The sequence below is a fragment of the Protopterus annectens genome, chromosome 7.part0, assembly GCF_019279795.1.
Source record: "Protopterus annectens isolate FY-2018-M chromosome 7.part0, PAN1.0, whole genome shotgun sequence".
In the NCBI taxonomy this organism is placed as follows: domain Eukaryota; kingdom Metazoa; phylum Chordata; order Ceratodontiformes; family Protopteridae; genus Protopterus; species Protopterus annectens.
Genome location: NC_056739.1, coordinates 1,640,786,752 through 1,640,798,795, shown reverse-complemented (window position 1 = coordinate 1,640,798,795; position 12,044 = coordinate 1,640,786,752).

The following is a 12,044-nucleotide window of genomic DNA, read 5'->3' as shown; positions in this document are numbered from 1 at the left end:
CTCTAGGAGGATGTGCACATTAATAGTGAAACTGATGACAGCACCCAGCTTGCAGTCATCTGCAGAGTTGGTCAACCATAGTACACTAGTTTGGTTCTGCAGTCAAGAGAAGCATATCCAAATAACTATAACTGGACTGTAAGTCGGTCATCACTTTTAACCATTAATACATTAGGGTGAGATTAATACATGATACTTTTCTATTACGTTGATGTGTAAGGTGGGGGGATTGATGGAGGAAGCAGAAGGGCACAGTTTCATTTGGATAAATAAGGATTTGATTGCATGTTAGCCATCCCTGAGATGAGAAGTACAATTCTCAGCTGAGGTGGGTATAGTATGAATTCAGCTATTGTAAATATGTTAGAGTCATCAGCATATTAGATTAGAGGGGATGTAGGACAGGTTAGGTAGAGGTTGTTAGTAAAAGTGTTGAAGTAAATGGTTACAAGGAAGTGCACCATCGCTGATAGCTTCAGGTGGGTGACATAATCACTGCCTCCACTAGTACTCTCAGAGGGTGCCACTGTACCACCAGCTGGGGCAATGTTACCTGATGAGGATAGACCAGGCAGGACAAGGGTTGTGGAGGCAGTAATGCCAGGTTCTGTTCCATAAGTGCTGGTTGTTAGTGCAGCAGCCAGTGGTGGGTTTGCAAGCCAACCTGCAGTGGTTGCTCCACTTCCTTGTGCTGAAATGCATTTAGTTTGTTGGCAGAAAGGTATAACATGAGAAGGTTACCGCCTTCCAAAAAAAGAAACAGATAATGGATAGTTAAAACATAAAAGAAAAGAGATGATTAGAACCATGATACGTCACATCCATTCTTTATTACAATAAATATCCTTTTATTATTATAGTTCCTATAGACCTTTCACTATCCCAGAAGTGACTGTGAATTATTATAAGTAATCCTTGAAATATGCACATATTCCATATAAGCTTTTAAAGATACCACATAGTAAACAAACAGCATGGCATTAAACCCAATATTGCTGCATTTTCAATTTAAAATTAATACTTGTTGAATGTAAATCTGTAGGTTCCTTGTTGGAACTGAACCCACATAATCTGAATGCACTATTATACTTGCCTAATACAATCACCAAGAGCTACAGAAGAAAGCATGCATGCTTGCTGTTACAGTTAAGATATGCATGCTGAAGCTGGTACAATATTTACTACAGTTAGGGTCAGTTGTGCTGCAGACATAACCCTTGCCTCCCTGAAAAATGCCAATTTCTGCGTATGTGCCTCCCTGTTCACTATGATTTCCTCTGCCGCTGTAAAATAAAGAAGGACAGAAAGAGACATGAAAGCATTAGGCATACCAGTCTTGGCTATCTACACCACTGCATATCATTTCAAGTTGCTTGACTGGGGGATGTTAGCAATTTGAAACTTATCCAGCCACTGGTGTAGTTGGCATTTCATGTTTCTTAAGGACACTGTAGTGGTGCCTACACTGCTCCCCAGTGCATGGTATGCTAATGGCACTAGAGATAGCCTTGGCTAGGCTGTTCCAAGCCTCAGTTTTGTGCTGAGACATGTTATAGTCTTCCTACAACATCCTACATCTGTAGCGCTTCATGTGGAGTGCAACAAAAATTCCTGACTCCCTAAACCCCACTTCTGTGCCTTGAATTTGTCACTTACATTTCCTGCTATGTCTGCAAAAGTCTTCCAACAACAGTAACAATGGTTTCCTGTCAAATTGTGATATCACATTTTATGACCAGTGCACAAACACTCACAATCATGCCAACTGCATTTGTGCAATGGTAAGCAAAGAGAAGCATAGCCAAACAAAGAGGAAGTGAGTTTATGAAACTGCAACAATGATGTGACATTTGGCATCGATTTATGGCATGTGTGCTGCTATACCTGGTCACAATTTGTCCAAAGATCAACAATGACATGCTAAAGGACTTGGCTTTTAAGCCATGACTTTGGATGGATTGTGGGATGACTTGGCACATATTTTGGGGGTCTCACACACCGGTAAAAGTAATTTGTACAAGGCAGGATTCAAACCTATATAAAAGAGAATGCATACATTTTCCCATAGGTGATTATTCATCATTGTCACAGAATAAGTGTTTGTTAGCCATAGACATTACAGATATACAATTAATAATATCAGGTAACTGAACATGGAGCTGCCAAGGCTGAAGCGTCTCTTATCACAACTGCAACAGCAAGCAAAAGTCCATAAATATAAAAATAAAAATAAAAATTCTATGTATAAAACACAGGTTTATTAATGATGGTAAGCACTTTCACTTAGGAGCTTCTTCAGACCAAAAACTTTTGTGTTTTATATATAGAATTTTTATTTTTTATTTTTTATTTTTATATTTATGGACTTTTGCTTACTGTTGCAATTGTGATAAGAGACGTTTCAGCCTTGGCAGCTCCATGTTCAGTTACCTGATATTATTAATTGAGTTTTGAATCTGTATCACGGAGCTCTTATCCCAAGGTCTGCAGGTCGTTTTGTTATTTATTACAGATATACAGCTTAAAGAATGACTGGTGCTATACTTCACTTAGGCCTGTATGTGTGTGACATTAAAAGGTCCTGGATTAAGCATTCCCAGGTGTGATGCAAAACTAATGCCAAACAATATACTGGAAATGGAGAGACTTGCAAAAATTTAATCATAGAGTTTGGAGTTATGATACACACCTCACAATGCATTCTGTTTTATAATTATACTTGGATTATGAGAGGGGTGTAGATGATTGTCATTAAACTATTGTGTCCATCAGAGATATGCAACTGCATGTTTATTACATAATCATTATTGTCATGCTAAACCAGTTACACACATGATGCATATGATACCTAAAAATAAATGTGTCTGCAAGCAGTAATGATACCTTTCTGTCTATCAACCTAGTATATATAGCTATTGATATGTAGTATTACCTTTATAATCAAAGTTTTGTGAATAATTATAGTGGGACACCTTACTGAAAAGTAGAGTGTGCTGCATTTGAACCCTGGCTCACCTGTGTTCTGACCATGGACTCATTGCACTTATACCTAGTGTCACAGGGAAAGCTTGGCATCTAATGTATTTTCCACACTCTGTACCACCCAGAGTGCTGACAGTTGCGCATCACTGCTGAGCCTGTTTGTGCAAAGGAAGGAGAGCCAAACTGAATTTTTCACTTTTTTCTTTAAGTAGTGAACCTTGTTTGCTCATAGGTAGGCAACATGCAAATGTAAAAGGCAATAGTGAACATATATCACTTGCGTAAATATTCATTATGACCCTTCCTCAGAAAAACAACTATTGTGGCTACTCCAACCCTGCTTTACCTATGTTTTCTCTTTTTTAGCTCAATACATTTATTCCTTGTGCCACAGAGACAGTCAGGTAACAGGCTAAATTTCTGCAGTCATTACCATCCATGCTGCTGACCACTGCACAATGGTGGTAAGCATTCTTGCACCCCATAAGGAGACTGAAATTAAATTCTTTACTTTTACCATAGGCTGTGAATGGTATTTGTGTATTGCCATGCAAAATGGACATGGTAAAGGCAAGGATATATATATATATATATATATATATATGTGTGTGTGTGTGTGTGTGTGTGTGTGTGTGTGTGTGTGTGTGTGTGTGTGTGTGTGTGTATATGTATATACATATATATATATATATATATATATATATATATATATATATATGTGTGTGTGTGTGTGTGTGTGTGTGTGTGTATATATATATATATATATATATATATATATATATATATATATATATATATATATATATATATGTATATGTGTATATATATATATATATATATATATATATATATATATATATATTGAGCAGGTTATTTATCTTTCCCTTAGACACAACATTGCAATACTAATCAAATCATGTGCATACAAGTAATTTACATTTGATACCTAGTATTAAACAGTTCATATAGTTGGACATTGTCAGTTGATTATAAATGTTTAGATAACATTTTAGTGAAATGAGCGATCACATAATATTTGTGAATGTGTTTGCAAAACAGCAACTTTGCATTCCTTTTTTATTGTGGAAATCCTTCCCTTATCTCTTGTTTACTATCACATATGCACTCTCTACTGTATATTTTCTCATTTTAATTTCAGCGTGTGATTGAAATACATGACAATGAACAACAGTTTTCAGCAAAGGCAGGAGACTGCGCTATTATGCCAGGGAAATACACATGTAGGGTGTTTCATTTTGTTTAAAAACTCACTGCTGTTAATTCCATACTTTTGTAAATGCATCCTCACTGACACACCCACTTCAGTGAAGAGTGTCTGTGCATTACTGTATTTTGCTGCAGTAAGAGTAATCATTCACAGTTGCAAGACATTAGTACCTAACAATGGTGTAAGGGCTACCTATGTTTACATTTGCTACATAAAGTCAAAAGTTTGGTATTCAGCAATTCTAACAAGTTCACACCTCATTTGTATTTTCAGAGTGCTCAGACGGTTGGATCTACACTGAAAGGTAACTATGTAGCACTTGAAGGGAAGGAAACTGTTTTCAGTCATGCTTATTACTCCACTTGCGAGAATGTAGGGATGAGTACACTTTTGGACTGCTTTTTCTATAGAGGGTATTTTAGTTGCATGGGCCAGGTTATTTGATAAACTGCAAAAGTATATATTACAGATGTCAGTCATGTCAGATACTGATGGCATTGCTAGACAGCTCACACACATTCTACACAGCTACATTTACAAGTACCAGTTATGCAGATATATGCCATTCATTCATGTTCTTGCATATTTAATATTCTAGTATAGGTTCTACACTTACATTGACTGTCCTTCAGTTACAACTGTTGTCATACAGGGCTGACTCTGTCTGGTGCTAGTAGTACACAACCATTACATGGGAAAGTAAAGGTTGTGAGTGCTGCCTGGCATCAATTGTACTCTATATATGTGCATAAGGTGAAAGGTGTACCCTTTAGTTGGTCAGCAAGTGCATTATTCATTGCCTCTTGGCCAGGACGAGGACATATCATGCACAGCTACATCAACCTACACTCTGATTCATCACCTGCATGTGGATGTGGTGGCCCAGCCAGTGGTAGTGGAATGTGAGTTCCTACCCCTTGGTGTTCTTGCTGCAGCTGATTTTGCAGGATGTATAGGATGGCACAGACTGTAATAATGTTGGCACAACTACTGAGATCATACTGCAGGCACCTCCCCCATGTATCTAGGTAATGAAACCATGACTTTAACAACCCAGACACATGCTCTATGATGTTTCTTGTTTGAGCGTGTACTTCATTATAGCATTCCTCCAGAAGTGTGAGTGCATTTCTGGTGGGTGCCATCAGCAATGGTTCCAATGCATACCCCGGATCCCTCAGTAAATGGCTATGAGGGATATCACCCCTGGAATCCTCTGGCAGAGCTGTGAGCTGTATCAGATATGGGAGTCATAGTAACTGCCACGGATGCAAGTTCACACAGTCAGGATGATTCCCTTATCATTATACATGCCCTGGCAGTTAAGGGAGTAGAACCCCTTTCCATTGATACAGACCCTTCCCTGTTCCCCTGGTGGTGATTTGATCTCAATGTGTTTGCAGTCTATGGCACCCAAGATTTCAATGAAGTGTGCTATGGGGAAGAACTCCTGCATAGTTGTAGCTCTGTGCTCTGGTGTACAGGGGAAATATATATATATATATATATATATATATATATATATATATATATATATATATATATATATATATATATATGTATGTGTGTGTATATAGTCAATGCCATGCTGTAGCATACCATTCAGTAACTGGTGGGCAGTTCTGGATACTGATGCTTGTAACACTCCCAGAATGTCCCTTGCGAGCCTCTGAAAGGTTCCTGTAGCTAAAATTGTAAGTGCAGCACATGCCTTGGTCTCCATCAGTATGGCTTCCCTTTGGTTTACCCTTGGTCTCAGGTGAGGATGACACAGGTAGCAGAGTTCCTGGAGTGTATCTACCCATCCTGTAGACTCTAATTTCCACTTCAAGCAGACCATGAAAAGTTAAACAGGGTGTAAATATCCTCCTCCTTCACCACTGTCTATCAGCAGCAGCAGCATAAAGCTGAGTCTGTTGCACAAAAACATGCAGAAGAGTAGCAGCAGCCTTTAACATTCTTTCTTTCTTTCTTTCTTTCTTTCTTTACCTTTCTTTTTTCCTGTGTAGTTTCTGTGGCTGTATTCCAAAAGCTTTTGGAGTATAGGGCAGATGGCTACACAGAGTGTACCTTGTTGTTTTATAGCCTACTGAATAGCTCTGCCATCTTGGTATGGCTGATTAGCATATAATTCAGCTGCTTATGCATTCAGTAGAATATCACAATGTTTACAGCAGCTTAGTGAATACAAATTGCTATGCTACTGTGTGAGCACTGTGCCACAATGCAAACCCAACATGACCAAATGATGTAGGTTTTATTGAATCCTTCCTTCATTGTCAGAATTGGTGCATTGATATTGCTGTCTCAGCACGTGGTTCTCTAGTTTAATTGTCAGCTGTGGTGCATTTTTCTATAATTGATATCTCTTCTTTACTTTCTTTGTGGGTTTTCCAAAGGCCCTTTAAGTTATTCCCACCTCCCATTGAGATAGATCAATTTCCTGTCCAAAATGGGTTTCGATATCTTTTGTCCATTGGTTGCTGTGATAGTCCTTAGTCTCCCCGTGACCTTCTGTAGGAAGAACTGGGTTACTGAACAATAGATGGACAATAAAATTAATAATGACAATATAAATTAAGTTTATATATCGTTCATAAGTTTTTATTTATTTCATTACCTTTCAGTTTGCCTTCTACATCTTTTTTATGTCCCAGGTATGTGACAGACAAAAACACATACAAGCACATACAGATAAACATATACATATGCACACACACATAAACACTTGCAATCATGCTTGTGTCTACAACCACTCACACAGACACACACTAGGGAAAGTTTGAAGACTGCCATCTCACACAACTACAGTTTCTTCAGAATATAGGAAAAATGAGAACACCTTTTTAAACCTGCACTGGTTCAGATAGGACAGACAGACTCAGCACACATATCACAGAATAATAGTGACTTGAAGGGTTAGATTTTTGCACTTACTGAAAACTGCTCCTGGGTCTTCATGTAAAAATATTTAAAGAGTTAACACTCAGATTATCTTTTATATGTCGTTCTAAGCCTCCTGCACTGGAGTTTTCCTTTCTTGCCTTTTCCTTCTGTCATGTCATCCTTGATGCAGTCTCTATAACAACATTCTTGATTCTACTTCTCTCCTGTATTGTTACTTAGAATAATTAAGCATACAATGTACTCTCTGGGACTAAAATTTTCTTTCTAAAGGCAGTGTTTTTTTAATAAAAGGGTTAATCTGCACACACAATAATGATGCTTTCTTACAAACATCCTCCAGAGTCTTCTTTTTCCAATTGTCATTTGCAACAGGTCAAACACCTGACCCTGCAACATGGCATTTTCATGCTCTTTCACTCCATTGTTCTAGTTTCTATTGTCAAAACGCATTTTTATGCAAGTCATTCAACAGCATTATATAGCAATAATCAACTGTAGCATCCAAATGCTGCTTCACATGAATATATTTCATTTTTTGTTAGAAAAACACTGGATAAAATAGTACGACTATGGAAAATGTCAGAGGAAGCATTTCTGTTATGTAGTTCTTATTTGTGTAAAGCTGTGGGATCATTTAGGTCTGATATTTTGCCGTCTGTATTAACTTTGCATTTCAGTGTATCTTTTCTGTGATAAAGCGATCTGTTCTTTGGCATATCTTAATTGATTCATCCTTACCTAATGAGGACATGCTGTGCTTCTTTGGAAGAATTATAGTTTCTTTCTACTGTAAAAGAAATATTTGAGGTGGTTACGATATATACTATTGACTTCATTTCTTCTGTGTCAATACCTCTTTCCAAAAGAAATGTTTGATCTTTGTTGTTGAAGAGATAGTCCTGCAGAGCAGGCGTAATACACTTTTATAGTTAATTTCTTTACATTTGCAAAGCCATGAAAGGTTTCTGGTCTTTTACTTCTATACTTTTTAAAGCTGTGTACACATTTCTTAATACACACACACAAACACACATGGGTGCATATGCACACACACACACACACACACACACACACACACACACACACACACACACACACACACACAGAAACGCACACACACACACACACACACACACACACACACACACACACACACACACACACACACAATCTGAAGTTTTGCACACTTTGGTTGAACAAGGGCTGAAATGGTTGTGGTCAAAATGAAGTTAGTCAAATGGTTGAGCAGTAAAATATTATTCCTTTCTTCCTCTCCCTTGGGAATCCTGCAAGTTGTTTTGTTGCTGTAGAAGTTCTTGCTGTCAATGAGATCAAGTCTGTCTTATGTTCTGAGGTTCTTTAAAATTGATTGAAGTAATTTCTGAGAAATTCTGAAGTCTTGTTCACAGTTTGTGATGTTCAGTCAAGGATGTTTTATTTATTTGTAATACTGTTTAATTTCTTATGAATTCTTACAATACTCTACATTTATGCACTGAAAGCCTATCCCTGGGATTCATGAAGCTCGGCGCAAGGCCAGCTTTAGGCTTGCGCTGACAGCGTGGCATGCAGCTGGTGCAGTAGCACCATATGCATATTAATGATGGCACGCTGCCGCCACATCCACGTGCATAGGAAACATGCGCGAGTACATGGGGCGTGTCAAAGCACTGCATGGAGGCGTGGACGTGTCGGCTGTTTACGTGCATCCTAAAATGCTGAATATTACAGCCTGCCTGCAACAGTAATCACACCTGTCAGTGTCCATAGATACTGAAACGTATGCAAAGCATGCAAGACAGTTCTTGCGAAAACAAAAATAAGAAGCAAACACAAATGCACGTAGCTGAATATTGAGACTCCATCCCTCGAACAAATGACATTTAAAACCCTGTGCCCGTATTCTAATGCAGTGTTGATAGTTATACCAAGTGGAAGCGAAACACATCATGTTAGCGCACTGCCAATAGCTAAGTCTAGCCCAATGGTCAGGGTTACCACCTGCCCCACATTGTGAGGGACAGTACCCATCTGGGCAGTTGTGTCCATACCAAAACCTTTATAAATGTAAAATATCCTGCGACCGTATGACATAATTATGTCCCACATCTCTTGTAATAGTCACATACAATAGTTATTTCTGTATGTAACATAACTACATGCTACAAGAAATAGAATAAGCAAGTAAACGAAACAGAAGAAGCATCCTAAACTGCTACAACAATAAGCTTACATTTAGGCATAAAACAAAAGTACTATCCATTGTATTAACCGTGGGTATGTGTTGGCCTGTAAAATCTGATGTGTGTCTGGAATATATCCCATCCAGGCCATATGAAAAGTTGGCAACCCTACCAATGGTCAGAGCATTCGGCCAAAATCTGCCCATTTGTGGTCCAAGCCGTCCTTGTCAGGATGGGTCAAAGATGAACGGGTATTACCCGGGTCTACCTACCATGTCATGAAAGATACGTATTTGCATATACCTATGTGTGTGATGTATAGCATGTGGAAGGTGAAAAATGCTAGGGTAATCCTCACAACCATACAGGTACCAGAGATATGTAGTGTATGCAATGTGTTCCCTTGACCTTGTCATGGGCCATCAACCAGAGAAGGGATGGATGGAGTGTGTGGAATATGGGTGTGGGGAGATGGGCAATGTAATAATCTGCAAAGGGGAGACTGTGTTGGATGCACAATATGTGAACTGGAGGTGTATGAGGGAGCAGTCGATGAATCAGAAAGAAACACAAAGAACAAACATACACATCCACAATACAACCTGACAGGCCATACTGTAGAACACAATCACACAAACATATGAATATTAAAATGTGTGATACACATGTACAGAAATGTCACCGGCACATACCCACATAATGGTCTGGATGAAACTGAGCCATCCAATTACAACACACCTGGATGCATAATTGAATACCCATCATCCCCTCTACAGCACACAACCCCCCCATTCCTGAAAGTCCACCAAATCCAGCCATACTCGGGCTGCTAGCTTGGCGTAGCCATATCTGCACATAGTGGCCACTACTCATATCTAGAAGGCAGTGTCACCCTAGGCAGTGTCAGGATTGCAAACTATGTATCCCTTGCATGTAAAACCCTATCACATTTTCGTGAATCCAAAAAAATCTAAGGTTATTGGCTTGTTCAATTTTTGGATATCCCTCATGGGATAAGTATCCTGTGTAAACATCAGACTTGGTATCACGACACAATGTCCAATCCTGTAGACATCTAGACACAAGTTGTATGTGCAGTAGTGGTTCACGAGACAGCTCAGCCTCCAGCCGGTCATGCAAAACCTACTACCCGGGATTAAACACCTGACCGTAATCACAGCTCCCCACATGAATTATCAAGAAAATATACTTTACACAGTCGCATAGTGGCATTTGGATATAGGGTGATTAAGGCACTGATGTAAGCAGGGTACCTCCTGTCCCACTTTGTGAGTGACAGTCCCTGTTTGGGTAGGTGTGTCCTGACCAAGAATGATACAATGGCAAATGTCCTCTGATTGTCGGAAACAACTATGTATCATATTTCATGTAACAGTTATTTCTGTATGTAAAATATGTCAATCTTACAAGAAACAGAATAAGCAACTAAACTGCTACAAGAATAAGCTCTCATCTAGGAAAATAATTAAAGTTCTAAACCCTGTACTGACCGTGGGTATGTGTTGGCCTGAAAAATCTGGTGTGTCCCAAATATATCCCATCCTGGACATATGAAAATGTGGCAACCCTACCAATTGTCAGAGCATTCGCACAATAACTGGCTAGCCACTTAATCCCTCCTAAAACAAGTGACCTTCGGAGGAAAGGTGTTGAATGACACTTGAATGAATAATGACAATAATTAAGAGTAATAGATGCTTTTAACTTCAGAAAATAAGTATTAATGCATATGTTCTGAATCTGTCAACACATTTCAAGTTAATAGTACTAATATTGTAAAAGTGTCCGTGATTGTCCCTGATTTATCCTTGCCTTGTCCCTGTCACTGTTGAAATTAGTCCCCTGAATGGTTGAGAGGTCTGTACACATATGTACACAAACCAGCTGTCGCATTTGTTGCCAGTACTGTTGAATACCTGTAGTGAAGTCATATATCCTAACTGCCATCCATACAGAATGTAACACGGATGGTGTAGTGGTTAAACCGGTGACTAATGTGTGTCTGTTTCTGGGTCCAAGCCATGTAAGGGCCGCTAATTTTATGTAATGGCCAGAATAATATCCTTCAGATATAGGGAGGTAAAGGCAGCAGGGATGTGCAGCGGACATTCAACTGTATGGGAAATGTAAATAGGTATGTAGGTGTATATGTGTGTATGTACAAACAGATATATATATATATATATATATATATATATATATATATATATATACATATATATATGAATGAATGAACATGGTCACAATAAAGCATTCGTAATGAATGTGAAGGGAAACACCAGTGGAACCCCTCGCACCCCATATTATGTAGTGCCGACATAATAATCTGGTCAGAGGTGTCCAAACCCCTGCGTCTGTAAACACAGGTAGAATGTTAACATTGGGACTAACTCTGTCCATGTGCTAATTCTGACTTTTAAACGGGTACAGGGCAGTTCTGGTCTCCAGTATGACAAGCCTAAACCCAAATGACCACATGAAAACCCTGACAATCAAACACCCGTATGTGCCAGGACTATAAGTTTTGGAGTTCTGAATATCCTTAGAGTGAGTAAACATGCAGCATAGGTCCAGAGCAGTAGGGAATAGGGAATGTCGCATGTGTAGTACTGTGGTTTTCCCAGCAGGTAAATGGATGCCTGCTGTGTAAGTGAAGCATTGAGGCATATGTTAGGGTAGCTGTGAACCATGGGTATACATATAAATGAAGCAGAACACCAATA